The sequence below is a fragment of the Vipera berus genome (genome assembly GCF_964194415.1).
Source record: "Vipera berus genome assembly, chromosome: W".
Taxonomy (NCBI): Eukaryota; Metazoa; Chordata; class Lepidosauria; order Squamata; family Viperidae; genus Vipera; species Vipera berus.
This window is the reverse complement of record NC_138210.1, coordinates 63921557-63940160: the sequence shown is the minus strand read 5'-3', so window position 1 is coordinate 63940160 and position 18604 is coordinate 63921557.

Below are 18604 nucleotides of genomic sequence, written 5' to 3'. Positions count from 1 at the left end.
TCACATGTAAAGAGCATTGCAGTAGGCTATTCGAGAGGTCATGAGTGCATGAGTGACTGTACGTAGGGCATCTCGGTCCAGATAGGGCCGCAACTGGCACACCAGGCAAACCTGGGCAAAAACCCCCCTGGTCACAGCTCCTATGTGATCTTCCAAACTGAGCTGTGAGTCAAGGAGGACGCCCAAGTTGCGAGCCCTATCTACGGGGGTAACACCTCACCCCCCATAGTTAAAGATGGAATAGGCTGGATTACCCGAGATTCCGGTATATACAACCACTCGGTCTTATCGGGATTAAGTCGAAGCCTGTTCTTCCCCATCCAGACCCAAACCACCTCCAGGCAACGGGACATCACATCGAGGGCATCACTGGGTTGATTTGGGGTGGAGATGAAAAGCTGGGTATCATCACCATCCTGATGGTACCCCACCCCAAAACCATGAATGATCTCACCCAGCGGCTTCATATAGATGTTGAACAGGAGCGACGAGAGGACCGACCCCTGAGGAACTCCGCAAACGAGAGGCCTCGAGGCTGACCTCTGCTCTCCTGCCAACACCGACTGTGAACGACCCAGGAGGTAGGAGGAGAACCACTGTAAAAAAGTGCCACCCACTCCCAACCCCTTGAGGCACAGCAGTAAGATAACATGGTCAATGGTATCAAAAGCCGCTGAGAGGTCTAATAGGACTACGACAGAGGAACAACCCCTGTCCTGAGTCCACCAGAGATCATTCACCAGAGCGACCAATGCCGTCTCTGTGCTGTACCCGGGCCTAAAACCTGATTGGTACGGGTCCAGATAGTCAGTTTCCTCCAGGAACAGAGGGAGCTGATGTGCCACCACGCTCTCAACAACCTTCACAAGAAAGCAAAGGTTGGAAACCGGATGATAGTTGTTCAAAATAGCCAGGTCCAGGGCAGGCTTCTTGAGGAGGGGCCTCACCACCACCTCCTTCAAGGTGGCAGGGAAGCTACCCTCCCTCAAAGAAGTAGTTATTACTGCCTGGAGCCAGCCTCGTGTCCCCTCCCGAGCTGCATACACCAGCAAGGAGGAGCACGGGTCCAGTAAACAAGTGGTGAACTCAGCCTCCCCATGATCCTGTCCACCTCTTCTGGAGTCAACACCAACCTTACAATCTTGAAATCTTTTGATTTTGATTTTGAAAAACCCAAGTCTCTGACCTGGTTGTCTAATTCTGACTATTATAAGATGAGGCTCACCATACATATACAGTTGAAAATATGGATCATTGTCACTGTCCATGCCTATTTGATACATTGTAGCATCTTCATCTTTTTCATTTAAACTCCATTTCTCAGGTGGCTTCAGAACTGGCAGATTGTAGCAGTGGTGACATGGCTGAAACAAATTGGGCTATCTAACTGATTTTGTATTTTTAGCAGAGAAACCAGTGACACCTGTCAGTCAGAAGTAACAATCTGTCACATCATCATTCTGTTCCCACCATATCACTGGGACATCAAAAGGCATTGAGTTCCTCTGTGCTAGGCTGTAAGATCAACAGGACATCTTTCACAACATTTCTACTGTAACCAATTGTCCTATACCAACTCTGAAAGAGGTTTACAATTTGTGTAAATTATATGAACATATACAATGCTAGGCCTTGAAACAATCACATCAAAGTACAGGGCATCTGATATCAACAAACTGAGTAGCATTTGTATATGTGTGCTACTTTTACATACTTTCTGGCAGCCTAAACATGCCTAGGCATGCAAACACTGTACCATTTCCACAAATTGTAAGCAATATGCTCTGAATTCGTACCTGGACGTGCATGAGCTACACAAAGCATCCTATAACACAAATGAAAATGACTGGATCTAAAATGTATGTAAGAATAAATTGTAGAAAACAAGATTTTTATTAAAAAGTACACTAGATTAAAACATCGGTTACTTTCATGATTGACAGCCGAAGTCTATAGGTTAAAGCTAAACATGATCAGCAAAATCTTTGTTGTACAGTGAAATTGGAAACAAATTCTAATTTTTTAAATTCCTTTTAATGCCTTGTTACTTTCTTTCTACAACTTTTTCTTTCTCATTGTTTCTTTGTTCTCTTTATATAAAGAGGAAAAAAATTAAATTTTCAAGAATTTTTTTACTTAGCAAAACCACACAACTGACATTCACCAATTATGAACTTTGCAACTAATACATGAGGTGATGTCTTCTTGGAATTTTTAAGAGAGAGTTGTTTTCAATGTTTCACACTGGTAACCAACTAATTCTATTTTTCAACTGCTGCTTGAAACTCCTTCACATGCAATATTAATCATTCCTTTTTTCTTACCATTTGTTCCTTCTTATTTAATTCAGGCTGCAATATAATGATGTAGCACTTGGGAAGGAAAATACAACTCAATAAACCAAAAGCTGAGGCTAATATAGAGAAAATCTCCACAGCTACCATAAATTTGCCCTTGGTGCTCATGTAAGTGGGGATGAAGGAAATCCAAACACTGCAAAAGACCAACATGCTGAAAGTGATGAACTTGGCTTCATTGAAACTGTCAGGCAGTTTCCTGGCAAAGAAAGCCACTGTGAAGCTCACAATGGCCAGAAGACCCATGTAGCCCAACACAATGTAAAACATCATCTCTGAGCCTTCATTGCATTGCACTAAGATCTCACCCACTTGGGAATTCTTCTCTAATTCTGGAAACGGGGGCTTATTCACCAACCAAACAACACAGATGGCAATCTGAATCAAAGAACAAGGCACAATGACCAAGATTGCTAGCCTCTTTCCCATCCATTTCCTCATCTTGTTCCCTGGTTTTGTAGCCACAAAAGCCACAACCACAGTGATCGTTTTGGCCAGGACACAGGAAACAGCAACAGAGAAGGTGATACCAAACACAGCCTGCCTTAAAAGGCAGGTTCCCTTGCTAGGCCTTCCTATGAAGAAGAGGGAGCAGAGAAAACATAGCAGCAGAAAGGTAAGCAGGATACATGTGATGTTCCAATTGTTGGCTTTCACAATGGGAGTGCTCGAGTGTAACCTGAAGATCGCCATCACAATAAGTGTGATCAGAGAAAGAAAAAGAGCCAAAGATGTCAAAGCTTTCCCTAGGCCATCTTTATAGGACAGGTAAGTCATTACTTTGGGAATGCATTCTTGCTGACTTGTGTTAGGATACTGTTCTTCTTGGCAAGGCTCACATTCATCTGCATCTGAAGATCACAAGCATAAATTCAGTATTTGAACTTTGTACTAATATTTTTCATACTTCCTGCTCTTTATATATTATCTGATGTAAAAAAGTAAGTACTGAGCTCTACAAAAATCTTTTAAAATGATGGTGCAAAATCTTTTCAGATTTCTGGACTGGTAACAGCGCCAGCAGTGTGGGGGAGGGGGAATAGTTTTGCACAAGCAATGGGTGAGCGCACACAGATCCATTTGCATGAAGCAGGTGCACGAAGCTCGCACAAATGGAGCTGCACATGTTAATACACATGCTTGCACACCACTTGCACAAATCAATAGAAAAATAGCCTTTGAATACACTACTGAAGAATATATTTCATAATAAAGTCATTAGGTTTATGGAAGGGAGAAAGATATTCCACAGGAAGAAAATAGAAAATTTCTGGATGTTTTCCTAGATAGATGTTTACCCATTTGTGTTGAGATCCTCCCTGAAGGACACTGAATGCAATCATAACAACAGATTTGTTTCCCCTGCTGAATTAGTTTGCTCTGTCCAGGATGGCAGCTCTCAACACAGGTAGATTTTGGCACCATCTGTTAATATTGTCCAGAAAAAAAGATTTTGTAGAACAAGAAATAGTTTTTTCCTCCTCGGTATGTAATTATAAATCATGTACATTTGGAACAGATAGATTTTAGAATTTATGAAACAGGTTATTAATATCTTAGAAAGATTCCTAATATCACAACTGTCTGATGTTGGTAACACTATCTGCATTTTTAGATAAGATAACCTTTATTGTCATTTTTTTACTGTGGGCACAACGGTACACATCAAAAAGGAAATATAATTGCCTGCTCTCAAAGTGGAACACATACATGACACACACCTAACCATACTATATACACATATGTATAGACTCACACCCCTACATATACTTAACAAAAAATAATAAATACTATCCATCTTGAATATAGAACAGAAGGAAGAAGCTTGAGAGTTCACAAGGTTAATGCTGTATGGAATCAAACTATAGCTGAATATGGATGTTCTGAAGGTAAAAAGGAAAAATGGTTGTGAAGAGGATGTGTATTGTCCCAGATAATCTTACGGACCCTGCTTAAGCAACCCTTCTGTGGTATGTCCTGGATGGAGGAAAGGGAACTGCCAATGATCTTTTCGGCCATCCTCACCACATTTTTCTTTTTCCCAAATATATTTTCTAAATTCAGCTCTCTCAACAAAATTTCCTTGTCATTCTCCAGATTGTGTGTGTTAAATACCACTCAAATGATACTGATATTAAGCTGAAGAAAATATAATAGTTCCAACCTGATGAAATGTGGGATTCCACATAATGGCACTTGCATTAATGATGAATCCTTTTCCAAGTTGAAAACTGGGATCAATTCTTCCAACTTGGACTCTCTGGAAAGAGTCATTGGGAAATGTCAACAAATTGATGAGGTCATAGCCTGTTGCTAAGTCCCTATCTTCATCGAGAAATATTTTATCTCCAACATTATTGTTAAAGTGGACTTGTCTCAAAAATGAATTAAGCTAGAGGGAAGGAGAAATAGGTTAGTGCTCTAACAAAAAGTAATGGTCACTTGGAACATCAATGATATGACATTTAAATTGATATTTGATGCAGTACTGAAAATTAATGTTTTCAAAGTACATCAAGAATTGAAAAGGTTTTATCCAACCAGAAAATGGATGGTTAACCATAACAGCAATATTTTTCATCTGAATCTGAAACCAGGGACTCATTCCATTGCCTCTAAACTACGTAAGATGACAGAAAGAATTTTTTTCCTTTTACCTGAGAAACTACAAGTCTGGCAGTCAAATTCATTTTCCAAAGACTCACTTCTCCCATTTTTGAATGATGTGGATAAAAATTTTCTTTCAAACAAATTAGGCTAAGGTATATAAGGTATCTCCATTCTCTCAACATTCTTCTAAAAACATTCACTTGCTTTTCTTTGCAGTTTCAAAAGCTGGTTGTGTTTACTAGTTTACCTCTGTTGTTACATCATGTATACTTTTGTTTTAGTTCTATTCTGGTTTTCTAAATTATTTTGGTTTTAATGAATTGACCAATTTCCTTGTGAGTACCTGCCAGGGAGGAACTTTTTGGACATTCCATTGGCCTTGATTTCTGCTTCCCCTCTGTTTGTTCCTCCAGGAATACAAAGCATGGAGAGAATGTGCCACAAGATAAACAGCATTGTAGATGCTGTAACTCCAACCTGACATCCCCATTTCAAAGATAAAATCAGGAAGGCTCGCCAGCTTCTCTTCCCCAGTGCAATTCTTCATTTTCTGTCCGTAAACTACATAAACATTGAGTGAGCAGAAGAATGTTGATGTCCAGAATTCAGACAGGAAATACAATGTAGACTTCAGAGGATTTATGTTCTCAAGAAAATTCTGAAATCCTGGCACAACTTTGCTGTGGAGTGAGAATGATAGGGTTCCATTGAAGGATTTTTTGCTAAATCGTCTGGCAGGGTTCTGAGCAGTGAAATCCCATTCACACGTTGTGATCCACACCTTCTCCAGAGGCTTCTTATGGCCAAATTCCATTGAGTATAAAATAATCTGTAATCCCTCCAGAGACTGACCATTTCCATATACAAGGAACACATTGATTTTACTTTGGGAGATAACAGATTGAATTTGAAGGATTTTTTTCTCAAGTATCTCTCTCAATAAATATAGTGACACAATTGGGATCATCTGTATCCCAGCTATGCAAATATTATTTTGTAGAAGCTTGGGTCTCAGAGTTTGAAGAAAGTTTTCACCACTTTCATCGTCTGAAACAATTAGACTAACCCAATTCCATCCAAAATATTTCAAAAGTTGAACTATCCCCATGTATTGAAAAGCTTCATTGGGAATCATACGGTAGAAAGAAGGAAAACCAATTTTGTCTCTTAACATGGGGTCAGAGGAGCCGTAACTTAACTGGGGAAAAACATTTCAAATCACAGAAAAGCATTCAATTTTGTATACACTCTTTTTAAAAGACATTCTTAAAAATCCACTTTAATATATTGTTTGGTGGGTAGATGGACTCACATTGCCCATGGATGGTCCTTTTGAAGATGAGAAATACCAGTTAAGTAGCTTTCATATTTATGTGGTCACTAAGAATCAACATCAACTTGATGGCACATAGATAATCAATCAATCAATCAGTGTATTTAATTTGAAACTCGTGAAAAGGATGTGAAAGAAATTTGATTTCTCTAGTTTACATTTCAAGCTTACACCAAGCCAGGTCCTCAATTAGAAATCACCATAGATGTAAAATGACATTTCAAACAATAGAAGAATTTACCTTTACCACTGAGACTTAACAGTTATTCTCCTTTTCCTTCTATATACCTCTTTCCAAATATTTACCTGAGGAATCTTGTAAGTACTTAAGATGTTGGCCATGTGGATAGAATTTTCAGAGGTGAGTCCCCCAATGTTGGCCATGACTTCCTCTTCAGTGTTACAGTAATAATTGAGTGGATCCCCTTGTCTTAGAAAGAGAAGATCAAAAGTGGTCCAAGTGGTTCTCCATGAATTGTAAGCATTGTCATAAATCTGGGACCCCAATGTGTTGTTGGGCAACAGATCAGGATTATTATTGATTTCTTTAATGGCAAAAAGAAAAGCAAGGACATGCTGGTAGTTTTTAGGGATTAGACTGCCAAGAGAATTTTGAATGTTAGATCTTAAGGGCTAATAATTAAGTGACTTACAGCTTAGATCTTTGCTTGCCCATAGAGCTTGACTAAATATTGTTCTCTATATGATGGGAAATTCTTTCTGAAATAAATGGTTCAGATATTCCCTTAAAGCAAAGTGAAGAAGTTTCTTCCTTCTGTCATTAATGCACATACTATATATATCTGTCTATGTATTTTAAGTTTCTTTTTTAAAATTAATACTCTTTTCTTTTGTACTTTATTATATATCTTAATGCCATGATTCATACAAGTTACAGATGTCATAAAGAAACTATACTCTTAAATCAGAGAGATGGGGGATACAGACAGAGCGACAGAGAGGATCTACTCATCCTGATAAAGTATATAAGGATTTACAACATTTTGGATGTATAATTTGGATATACAAAATTGCTTCTCTCTTTACTCATCCAAAGTACATTATTAAATATAACATTGCCATAGACATACTTTGTCAAGGTTTCTAATGAGAAGTCTTGAAAGGAATTAGGGATGTAAGAATTTGCAATTACTCTCATTCAACTTGCCCAAGTTACTATGGCCTGTAAATGAAACAGTATCTTAGAATTAATATCTTTTAAATCTTATTATTTATTCCCTATTTTCTACCAAGGGGGGGTCTAAATTGTACAGAGAGAACTATTAGGGCTCTTAGCAAATCCATCTTCACACACAGTTCAGTAGGCTATCTATATGTTTTCAGTCAAAATTTAATAGCTGAAACCTGCCGCTCAACTCAATTTCTGTTATAAATGTGCTTGGGATATAAAATATCAAAACATGGAGAAAATTATAAGACAGAATAAGAGATCTGTCATTACTTAGAAATAGTCACTTAGGTGGGGAAAGTAAGAATGATCATCAGACCCAAACAGAATCTTCCAAGAATGAAAAATCACTGATGGTTTTTTGAGGAAAGAATGTTATGGAGTCAGAAACACCTTGGATAAAAATGAAGAATTACTTACTAAGCTTGTGCTGGTGAAGACATTGGATGTTCCCTAAACTTCTGTTCCCTATAATTACCAAGTGTCATGGATACAAATTCTCCAATTATAATTTCATCTGAAGGATGTGAAGGATATGTGGAAACTTTTCCCTGATAAGGATCTTTTAGGTTGCATTTTTTTCTGAAGGAATGGTTGAGCTTTACAAGCAGGAAGATTAGAAAAAGAGCCAGGAGCTCTTGAGATAAGCCCCATCCCAATCTTACCACCATGATCAACAAGCACCCAGCACCTTGATCACAAATTCAGGCAATAAAACTGAATAATTGTGCTGTGGTCAAATGCAGATCAAAGAGTGATGTAAAAAAAGCCAACCTTTTGGCAGGGCTTTTATGCAGTAAGCACAACTTATCAGAGATGAAGTGGCTTTGCAGTCATCAATATTCTACCCTCACAATTTTCTTCCATTAATCACTATCATTATGGCAGTTGTAGGGCATCAAATCCCTGTTGACAAAGAAAATGATCTCAGCATAAACTCTGTATTGTATACCACTCAAAGTTAGTTTGTTTGAGTTAGGTGACATTTATTTATTTGTACCAAGAGGGCAAATGTATATGACATACCTTCATCCTCCTATTTTCCCTACAACAGCAACCCTGTGAGGTGACAGTTTGATAGACAGCAACTTGCCCAAGATCATCCAGCTGGCTTTAACAGATATGTCTGGACTAGAACTCATGGTCTTCTGATTTCTAGCCTGATGCCTTAACCACTAGACCAGGGGTCTTCAAACTTGGCCCTTTTATGTCTTGTGGACCTCAACTCCCAGAATTCCTCAGCCAGGCACACTGACTGAAGAATTCTGGGAGTTGAAGTTTGCGGACCCCTGCACTAGACCACACTGGCTGTTATAAATTAAGTAAATAAATAAGCAATAAGATGCTTCTCTTCCCTTATTTTTCCACTGGGGAAACTAGCAAGGCTTTCCATTTTTGCCCATATAGGATTCTTGCTGCTGTTAACATATGTAATAAGCTTCCAGTTTTTTCCCAAATTCTTCATCCAAAAGTTCCAAAACAGGGGTGTCAAACTGCCGGTCCAGGGCCGGATGTGTCATCCCAAAACCTCACCCATCCCATTGCCAGCAATGGAGAAAAAGCTCCGATACATTGTGCAATGTCACATGATGGCACGAGTTTGATATCTCTGTTCTAAAAAAATCTTCTGATTTCAATTTTATACAGTGGTATCTTGGTACTTATCCTTAATTGGTTCCAGTGAATACTGAACAATGAGTAACAAACAAATTTGGAGTAATATAGTGAGTCACAAAGCAGCTGACACCAACAACTTTTAGCTCAATGAGTACTGCAACAACATTTTCACATCAAAATGTCTTGAGTACCAAATTCAATGACTTTCAAAGCAGTTGACTCTCATGGTACCACTGTATTTGTTTTAGGAATCGTGTGAATTAAGACAAAGATCTGGTCCCAATATTTCTTTGCTTTAACACAAGTCCACCAAAGATGATAAGGAATATCATTTTTATTGTTACATTTTCAACAAACATTTGAAACATCTTTATACATCGTTGACAGTTTCCCAAGCCTTATGTACCGCTGATGCCTCATTTAATAACAGTTTCTTTCAGATTACAATTCAATGTAAATTTTAATCCACATATACTGTATTCCCATTGCTCAAGCATTAGATTATAACCACTTTTTGACTTGACCCCTTGAATTTAACATATTCATTTTCCAGATTCAATTTCAACAACATTTTATAAACCTTTGAAATAATGTTTTCATCATCAGCATACAGTGAAATTTCAAATTCATTTTTTGTAAACTATAACTTTTCTTATCCAAGGTACTCCAAGTCTTTTGTCTTAAAATTAAGTTTACTTTGAATAAAAGATTATTTCACCAGAGGTTCACCAAATTGGCTTCACCATCCTTTCTTTTCCAAAAAAAGGTTCCTGTAGTGACAACCAAAGAGATATTTTAGGAATGAGCCTTATTTTACATTTATTTCAAATTCTTAGCATGGCATTCCTAACAAAATGATTCTTGAAATCTACATTTATTTTATTTTAGTGTACCACATATGGGTATGCCATTCAAATCTCAATTCATGGTCCTCCACGTTTATTTTTTTCTTTGTACAACCCTATAGTCCCTTTTATCGGCGTGAGGTTGATGTGACTAAATGGAGCTTAGCATTTACTGCCCAGATGCCCTTCCTGATGCCTATGTGGAAGTAGATATTTTCTCTTCACAATCTGATATCTCAGGGGCTGCCACAAACAAGAGGGAGTCAAGCTATTCTCCAAAGCACCTGCAAGCAGGACAAGACGCAATGGATAGAAACTAGTCAAGGAGAGAAGCAACCTCTAAGAACTAAGGAGAAACTTCCTGACAGTTAGAACAATGAACTAGTGCAACAACCTGCCTCCAGAAGTGGTGAATGCTCCAACACTGGAAGTTTTTAAGAGGAGACTGACAGAGAAACATCTGTCAGTGACTAGGGCTGATCTCTCAATCTTCCAAGTGGGAAGTGAGCAACAGCAGCCTATAATTTTTCATCAAACTAATTACTTGATTTTGCTTTTTCTATTGATTGATTGATTGATTGATTGATTGATTGATTGATTTACTTGATTTTATATACCGCCCTATTCCCGAAGGACTCAGGGCGGTTTGCAGGGTGAATTAAAACAATACAAATAAATACAATTAAAATAGAATTCAATTAAGACTAGCCCACAATTAAAACAAGTTAAAATTTAAAATTTAAAATTAAATTAAAATCCCCTCAGTCCAGGCCAGAAAGATCAAATAACCAAGTTTTCAGGTCCCGGCAAAACGAGCGAAGGTCTGGGGCAGTCCGAAGTTCTACCGGCAGTTCATTCCATAGGGCAGGTGCGCCACTCAGTCTTGGCAGGATTGAGTCAAAGCCTGTTTCTCCCCATCCAAACACGAACTGCCTCCAGGCAACGGGACATCACGACGAGGGCATCACTGGGTTGATTTGGAGTGGAAAGAAAAAGTGGGTATCATCAGCATACTGATCATACCCCACCCCGAAACCACGAATGATCTCACCCAGCGGCTTCATATAGATGTTGAACAGGAGGGGAGAGAGGACCGACCCATGAGGAACTCCACAAATGAGAGGCCTCAGGGCGGATCTCTGCCCTCCTGTCAACACCGACTGCAAACGGCCCAGGAGGTAGGAGGAGAACCACTGTAGAATAGTGCCCCCCACTCCCAGTGCCCTGAGATGTCGCAGTAAGATACCATGGTCGATGTTATCAAAAGCAGCTGAGAGGTCTAATAGGACTAGGACAGAGGAACAACCCCTGTCCCAAGCCCGCCAAAGATCATTCACCAGCGCAACCAATGCCATCTCCATGTTGTACGCAGGCCTGAGGCCCAATTGGTACGGGTCAAGATAATTGGTTTCCTCCAGGAACAGAGGGAGCTGATGTGCTACCACACTCTCAACAACCTTCGCCAAAAAGCGAAGACAATATTGGCTTCTTTCTAAAACTGAGGTATCCTAGATTCCTGCTATATGGAATTCATTATATCTTTCAGTGACTGTAGAAGTTGGTCTACAAAACATTTACAATATTAAAAAGACCATTTGGACTTGTTGCTTTGCCTATTTTTATCATTTTATTTGGTAGCATACCAAACAGTGATTAAGTCCATACCTTTCTCCAAATTATTATCAAAGCATTCATTGAGCTTCTTTTCTTATCCTCTATAAAAGTTTCCTTCTCATAAAATAGTCTCATTTAATTTCCATCTGAAATTTGAAAGATTGCTTTTAATCATTTAAAATAATTTATTTGATTTCAAAGAACTTGGCAAATCAAATTTCAGAGCTGGATATTTTACCTAAATCTTTTCCAGATCATAATCCAGACTGAATCCATAATTTAGTCTCTCTTGGATCGAGGAAAGTACTACTCGGCAAAGTAGCTTGAAATCCAGACCACCAGAGTTCTCCACCAGGTCATGTTCAATTGGAAATCAGTGAAAGAAGTTTTAATCATATGTTTAAGGTCTAAAAACTATATTTTGAAATAAACAGCAAAAGGAAGTTAGGTTGTTGATTTCAAAAGTTACAAACAGACTAATGGTCCACATAGAATTGAAGAAATATTTTGAATTTTGAAATGGAGAATCAGTTCCTGTGAAATAATACATCTTCGATTTAGCTCCAATATGACTGAGAGCTCTCCAATATCCTTTAAATTGAATTGTGATTAGGCAATTAAGTGCAATTAAATTTGCACTGTGTTTCCTCTTCTGCAATAGTTAAGATTAAGTATTTATTAATAACAAATATACATTTGTTATTTATAATAAGTTAGAAAAAAGATAGCTGTGCAGATAGATGAATTATTCACATTTTTACTTAACATGATAAACATGTTATTGTTGAAATGAGTAAATATTTGCTGAAATATGAGACAAAAGAACAACAGGCAAAATTATCCATGGTAAAATAGACTGAAAGGTTTAGTTACAATAGTCAAATGCGTCAATGAAATAATATGTGTTTGAAAGGATTGAAATTTATGTTATGTTCTAATCTTAAAGAGAATGTTTATAAAATTAATTATTGTTGGTATTTGTCAGCAGAGAAATTTTCTAGAACATATAAAATATAAACATATAAAAGTACTTTGAATCTTTGAAATTTGAACAACGTGATGGGACAGTTGATCATGCTTGGTGAACATGTAAAAAAGACAAAACATTTTGAATCTAAATACATACATTGATTCAGTAGATTTTTAAAGACTAAATTATTATATGCTTAAAAGTAGAATGGAATTTGCAGAGATGTCTAATTAACTTTGTTGATTAGAGATCAAAGAACACCATCTTTTACAGCTGACAGGAAACCCATTATAACTTTTTTGCATGAAACAGGAAAAAAAAGCATTTATTGCCTGTGATTTTGATGGTTGGAAATAAAATGATAATAGAAATAAGAGAGCTTTTTTTGTAATCAAAGAGTTTGCGGTAACCTTTTAACCATAATTTATTTGCTCCATAAGAAATTGAACACTTCTATTGTATTTTATTTTATCCTTTCTTTCAGTACATTTGTATTTTCTTTTTTCTTTCTCTCTTTCTTTGTTCTTTTTATTCTGTACTAGTTTGTGTTCGATTTTATGTTCCCTTTAAAGAACTTAATATATGAAAAAAACTGAAAAAATAGCAAAACTATTTATATAATAATAATAAGTTGGAAGGGACCTTGGAGGTCTTCTAGTACAACCCTCTACTCAAGTAGGAAACCCTATACCATTTCAGACAAATAGTTGTCCAGTCTCTTGTTAAAAACTTCCAGGGTGGCAGAATTCAATATGGTTACAATGCAATACTGCAGGCTAACTCTGTCGACTGCCAGCAGTTCGATACTAACCAACTCAAGGTTTATTCCCCTTCCATTCTTCCAAGGTCAGTAAAATGGGGACCCAGATTTTTGGGGGCTATATGATGAACCTGTAAACTGCTTAGACAGGGCTGTAAAGCACTGTGAAGCAGTATATAAATGTAAGTGCTATTGCTATTGCTATACAATTTCAGAGCCTTTACTCCTTTGTGAATAGCAGTCAAAAAATAATACTGTTTCATCTTCTCCTGATAGTGAAATTAAGCAGTAGGCTGTTTTAATTAATTTAACAAGGAAGAGACTCAGAATGGATTCAATTAAGAAGGCATTGGTCGCTCTAGTGAATGATCTCTGGAGGGCCCGGGACAGGGGATATTCCTCTGTCCTAGTCCTATTAGACCTCTCGGCGGCTTTCGATACCATTCCCGTATCCTGCTTCGGCGTCTCAGGGGATTGGGAGTGGGAGGCACAATTCTTCGGTGGTTCTCCTCCTATCTCCTGGGACGCTCGCAGTCGGTGTTGGCAGGGGGGCAGAGGTCGACCCCAAGGTCTCTCGTTTGTGGAGTTCCTCAGGGGTCGGTCCTCTCGCCTCTCCTGTTGAACATCTATATGAAACCGCTGGGTGAGATCATTCGTGGTTTTGGAGTTGGGTATCATCAGTACGCTGATGATACCCAGCTTTTTATTTCGACCCCAAACCACCCCAGTGATGCCCTCGACGTGATGTCCCGTTGCCTGGAAGCGGTTCGGGTCTGGATGGGGAGGAACAGACTTCAGCCCAACCCTGACAAGACTGAGTGGCTGTGCATTCTGGCATCCCGGGACATTCAGAATAGTCCACCTCTTTCTATGGGGGGTGAGTTTTTACCCCCCGTAGATAGGGCTCGCAACTTGGGAGTCCTCCTAGATTCACGGCTTATTCTGGAAGACCATATAGTAGCCGTGACTAGGGGGGCTTTCGCCCAGGTTCGCCTGGTGCGCCAGTTGCGGCCCTATCTGGACCGGGATGCCCTGTGTACGGTCACTCATGCGCTCGTGACCTCTCGTCTGGACTACTGCAATGCTCTCTACATGGGGCTTCCCTTGAAGACCACTCGGGGGCTCCAACTGGTACAGAATGCAGCCGCGAGAGTTGTCTTGGGAGTTTCCCGGTACTCCCATGTTACACCTTTGCTCCGCGAGCTGCATTGGTTGCCAGTTGTCTTCCGAGTGAGATTCAAGGTTCTGGTAATGGTTTTTAAGTCCCTACATGGTATGGGTCCGGAGTACCTCAGGGACCACCTGCTGCCGGCGTCAACTTCCCTCCGCCCTGTGCGTTCCCACAGAGAGGGCCTCCTCAGGGTGCCTCCAGTCAGAGAATGTCAGCTGGTGGCCCCCAGGGGGAGGGCCTTCTCTGTGGGCGCTCCGGCTTTATGGAACCAGCTGCCGGTCGAGCTCCGGATGGCACCGGACCTTCGCTCCTTCCGACGCGGTCTGAAGACCCATTTATTTGAACAAGCTGGCCTGGCCTGATGGGGGATGTTAGGTTTTTTTATGGGGTTTTTTATATTGTTATTGTTTTTATCTGGGCTATTATTTAATCCTTTTTAATTTTTATATTCTCTATTTATATGTGCCCTGTTCACCGCCCTGAGTCCTTCGGGAGAAGGGCGGTATACAAATATAATAAAATAAAATAAAATAAATAAATAAATTATCCATTCTTCCCCATTCTCCCAAATTTAGAATCAGTTTAAATCAATATTTCACTGGCACAGCTGGACTCTTAATTTCTAAAACACTTTATGTATTTTGTTAAAGAAACCTCACTTCTCTCAATTAATTTATAATTGAAAATGTGGCCATACCAGTTTACAAACACCTTAATATTCTTCTACATTTTTAAAATCGGAAATACAAAAAATGCATTTCTTTATTAAAGGGGGTAATTAGGCTTTTGTGTCTTATAGTATCATGTATGACGCTTTTGTTTTAGTTCAGTTCTGACTTTTAAAAAAAACTATTTTTGACCAATTTACTTGTGAGTACCTGCTATGGATCAACTTTTTGGAGATTAAGTTGACCTTGTTTTTTGCTTCTTCTCTGTTTGTTCCTCCAGGAATACAAAGAATGGAGAGAATGTGCTACAAGATAAACAGCATTGTAGATGCTGTAACTCCAACCAGACTTCTCCATTTCAAAGAGAGAACTACGCAGGCTCTCCAGCTTCTCTTCCCCAGTGCATTTTTTCATTTTCTTCTTGTCTACCATGCGATTACTGAGTGAACAAAAGAATGTTGATGCTCTATACAGTTGATCCTCACAAGGAGATTGCAAGATACCAGTCTCTGCTGGATTTAGAGCTCTGACAGATGAAAGGATAGCCATTTTGCTCTAGCCTTGTGGCACCTTAGAAAGGACACTACTTTAATCACTTTCAAAACTGCTTCTTAATTGGTTTTTAATTATTTGGAATCTTAACATCAGCAGGTTTGGTAGCACTGGCTGAGTTTCCTTCAATCATTAGTGAAAGACATTTTAAATACAAGTTTAAGGATGTAAACGTTATTTTGGAATAAACAGCAAAAGGGCGATTAGAGCACTGTTGTTGAAAATTTAAAAACAGACTAAAGATCCATATGTAATGTATTTGAAATAAGATTTTAAAATTAATTATAAGAACCATTCCAATTAGAAAAATATTTTTGTTTTGAATTGTAAAAAAAATGATAGGTCGAGAATTTGAAGGTTGGACATTAGAGCGAACAAGAAGGAACTATAAGATTACAATTAAAGGACAATAATACTTACATTTGACTTATTAAAAGAGAATGGAACGAAATATTTTACATTCAACAGACTGAAGGATATTTTTGAACAGGGGACCCAAGAGTTAATTTTAACACTGTCGGCCTCTATAGATTGCGTGTGTTTCAAAGATATTATGGAAGAGGGACATATTTTCTTGACAAAATTGGGGCTATCTGAATTAGATTGGCCACCCCACCTGTAATAGCCAACACCATTCTTACAATCTTGAAAAATTTTTAATTTTGATTTTGACAAACCATAATCTCTGACCTGTTTGTCTAATTCTGACTATTACAAGATGAGGTTCATCTCTGAGCCTTCATTGCATTGCACAGTTGAAAATATGGATCATCATCACTGTCCATACCTATTTGATACATTGCAGCATCTTCATCTTTTTCATTTAAACTCCATTTCTCAGGTGGCTTCAGAACTGGCAGATTGTAGCAGTGGTGACATGGCTGAAACCGATTGGGCTATCTAACTGATTTTGTATTTTTAGCAGAGAAACCAGCAACACCTGTCCATCAGAAGTAACAATCTGTCACATCATCATTCTGTTCTCACCATATCACTGGGACATCAAAAGGCATTGAGTTCCTCTGTGCTAGGCTCTAAGAACAACAGGACATCTTTCACAACAAATATGAGGAGTCGAGGCCTTGTCCTGATCACCAGTCTTACAACCAAAGAACAGTTCCTACCATTTCTTAACAAATCCAGTCATGGCACATTTTTGAGGCTTAATCATGTACTCACACAAATGTAGCAGTATGTGTCATGGCTGTTTCAACATTCGGGAGACATTTCTACTGTCACCAATTGTCCTATACCAAGTCTGTAAAAGGTTTACAAGTTGTGTAAATTATATGAACATACACAATGCTAGGCCTTTAAACAATCACATCAAAATACAAAAGGAGTAGCATCTGTATATGTGTGCTGCTTTTATAGACTTTCTGGCAGCCTAAGCATGCCTAGGTATGCAAAAACTGTACCATTTCCATAAATTGTAAGCAATATGCTCTGAGTGTATACCTGGACGTGCATGAGCTATATAAATCATCCTATAACACAAATGAAAATTAATGGACCTAAAATGTATATAAGAATAAATTGTAGAAAATAACATTTTTATTAAAAAGTACGCTAGATGAAAACATAGGTTACTTTCATGATTGACAGCCAAAAGTCTATAGGTTACAGCTAAAAGTGATCAGCAAAATCTTTGTTGTACAGTGACATTGGAAACAAATTCTAATTATTTAAATTCCTTTTAATGCGTTGTTAGTTTCTTTCTACAACTTTTCTCCTTCTCGCTCATTCTTTCTTTGTTCTCTTTATATAAAGAGAAAAATATTTAAATTTTCAACAGTATTTTACTTAGCAAAACCACACAACTAACATTCAACAATTATGAACTTTGAAACTGATACATGAGGTGATGTCTTCTTGGAATTTTTCAGGGAGAGTTGTTTTCACCGTTTTACACTGGTAACCAGCTAATTCTATGTTTCAACTGCTGCTTGTAACTCCTTCTCATGCAATATTAATCATTCCTTTTTTCTTACCATTTGTTCCTTCTTATTTAATTCAGGCTGCAATATAATGATGTAGCATTTGGGAAGGAAAATACAACTCAATAAACCAAAAGCAGAGGCTAATATAGAGAAAATCTCCACAGCTACCATAAATTTGCCCTTGGTGCTCATGTAAGTGGGGATGAAGGAAATCCAAACACTGCAAAACACCAACATGCTGAAAGTGATGAATTTGGCTTCATTGAAACTGTCAGGCAGTTTCCTGGCAAAGAAAGCCACTGTGAAGCTCACAATGGCCAGAAGACCCATGTAGCCCAACACAATATAAAACATCATCTCTGAGCCTTCATTGCATTGCACTAAGATCTCACCCACTTGGGAATGCTTCTCTAATTCTGGAAAGGGGGGCTTGTTCACCAACCAAACAGCACAGATGGCAATCTGAATCAAAGAACAAGGCACAATGACCAAGATTGCTAGCCTCTTTCCCATCCATTTCCTCATCTTGTTCCCTGGTTTTGTAGCCACAAAAGCCACAACCACAGTGATCGTTTTGGCCAGTACACAGGAAACAGCAACAGAGAAGGTGATACCAAACACAGCCTGCCTTAAAAGGCAGGTTCCCTTGCTAGGCCTTCCTATGAAGAGGAGGGAGCAGAGAAAACATAGCAGCAGAAAGGTAAGCAGGATACATGTGATGCTCCAATTGTTGGCTTTCACAATGGGAGTGTTCGAGTGTGACCTGAAGATCACCATCACAGTAAATGTGGTCAGAGAAAGAAAAAGTGCCAAAGATGTCAGAGCTGTCCCCAGGCCATCTTTATAGGACAGGTAAGTCATTACTTTGGGAATGCATACTTGCTGACTTGTATTAGGATACTGTTCTTCTTGGCAAGACTCACATTCATCTGCATCTGAAGATCACAAGCATAAATTCAGTATTTGAACTTTGTACTA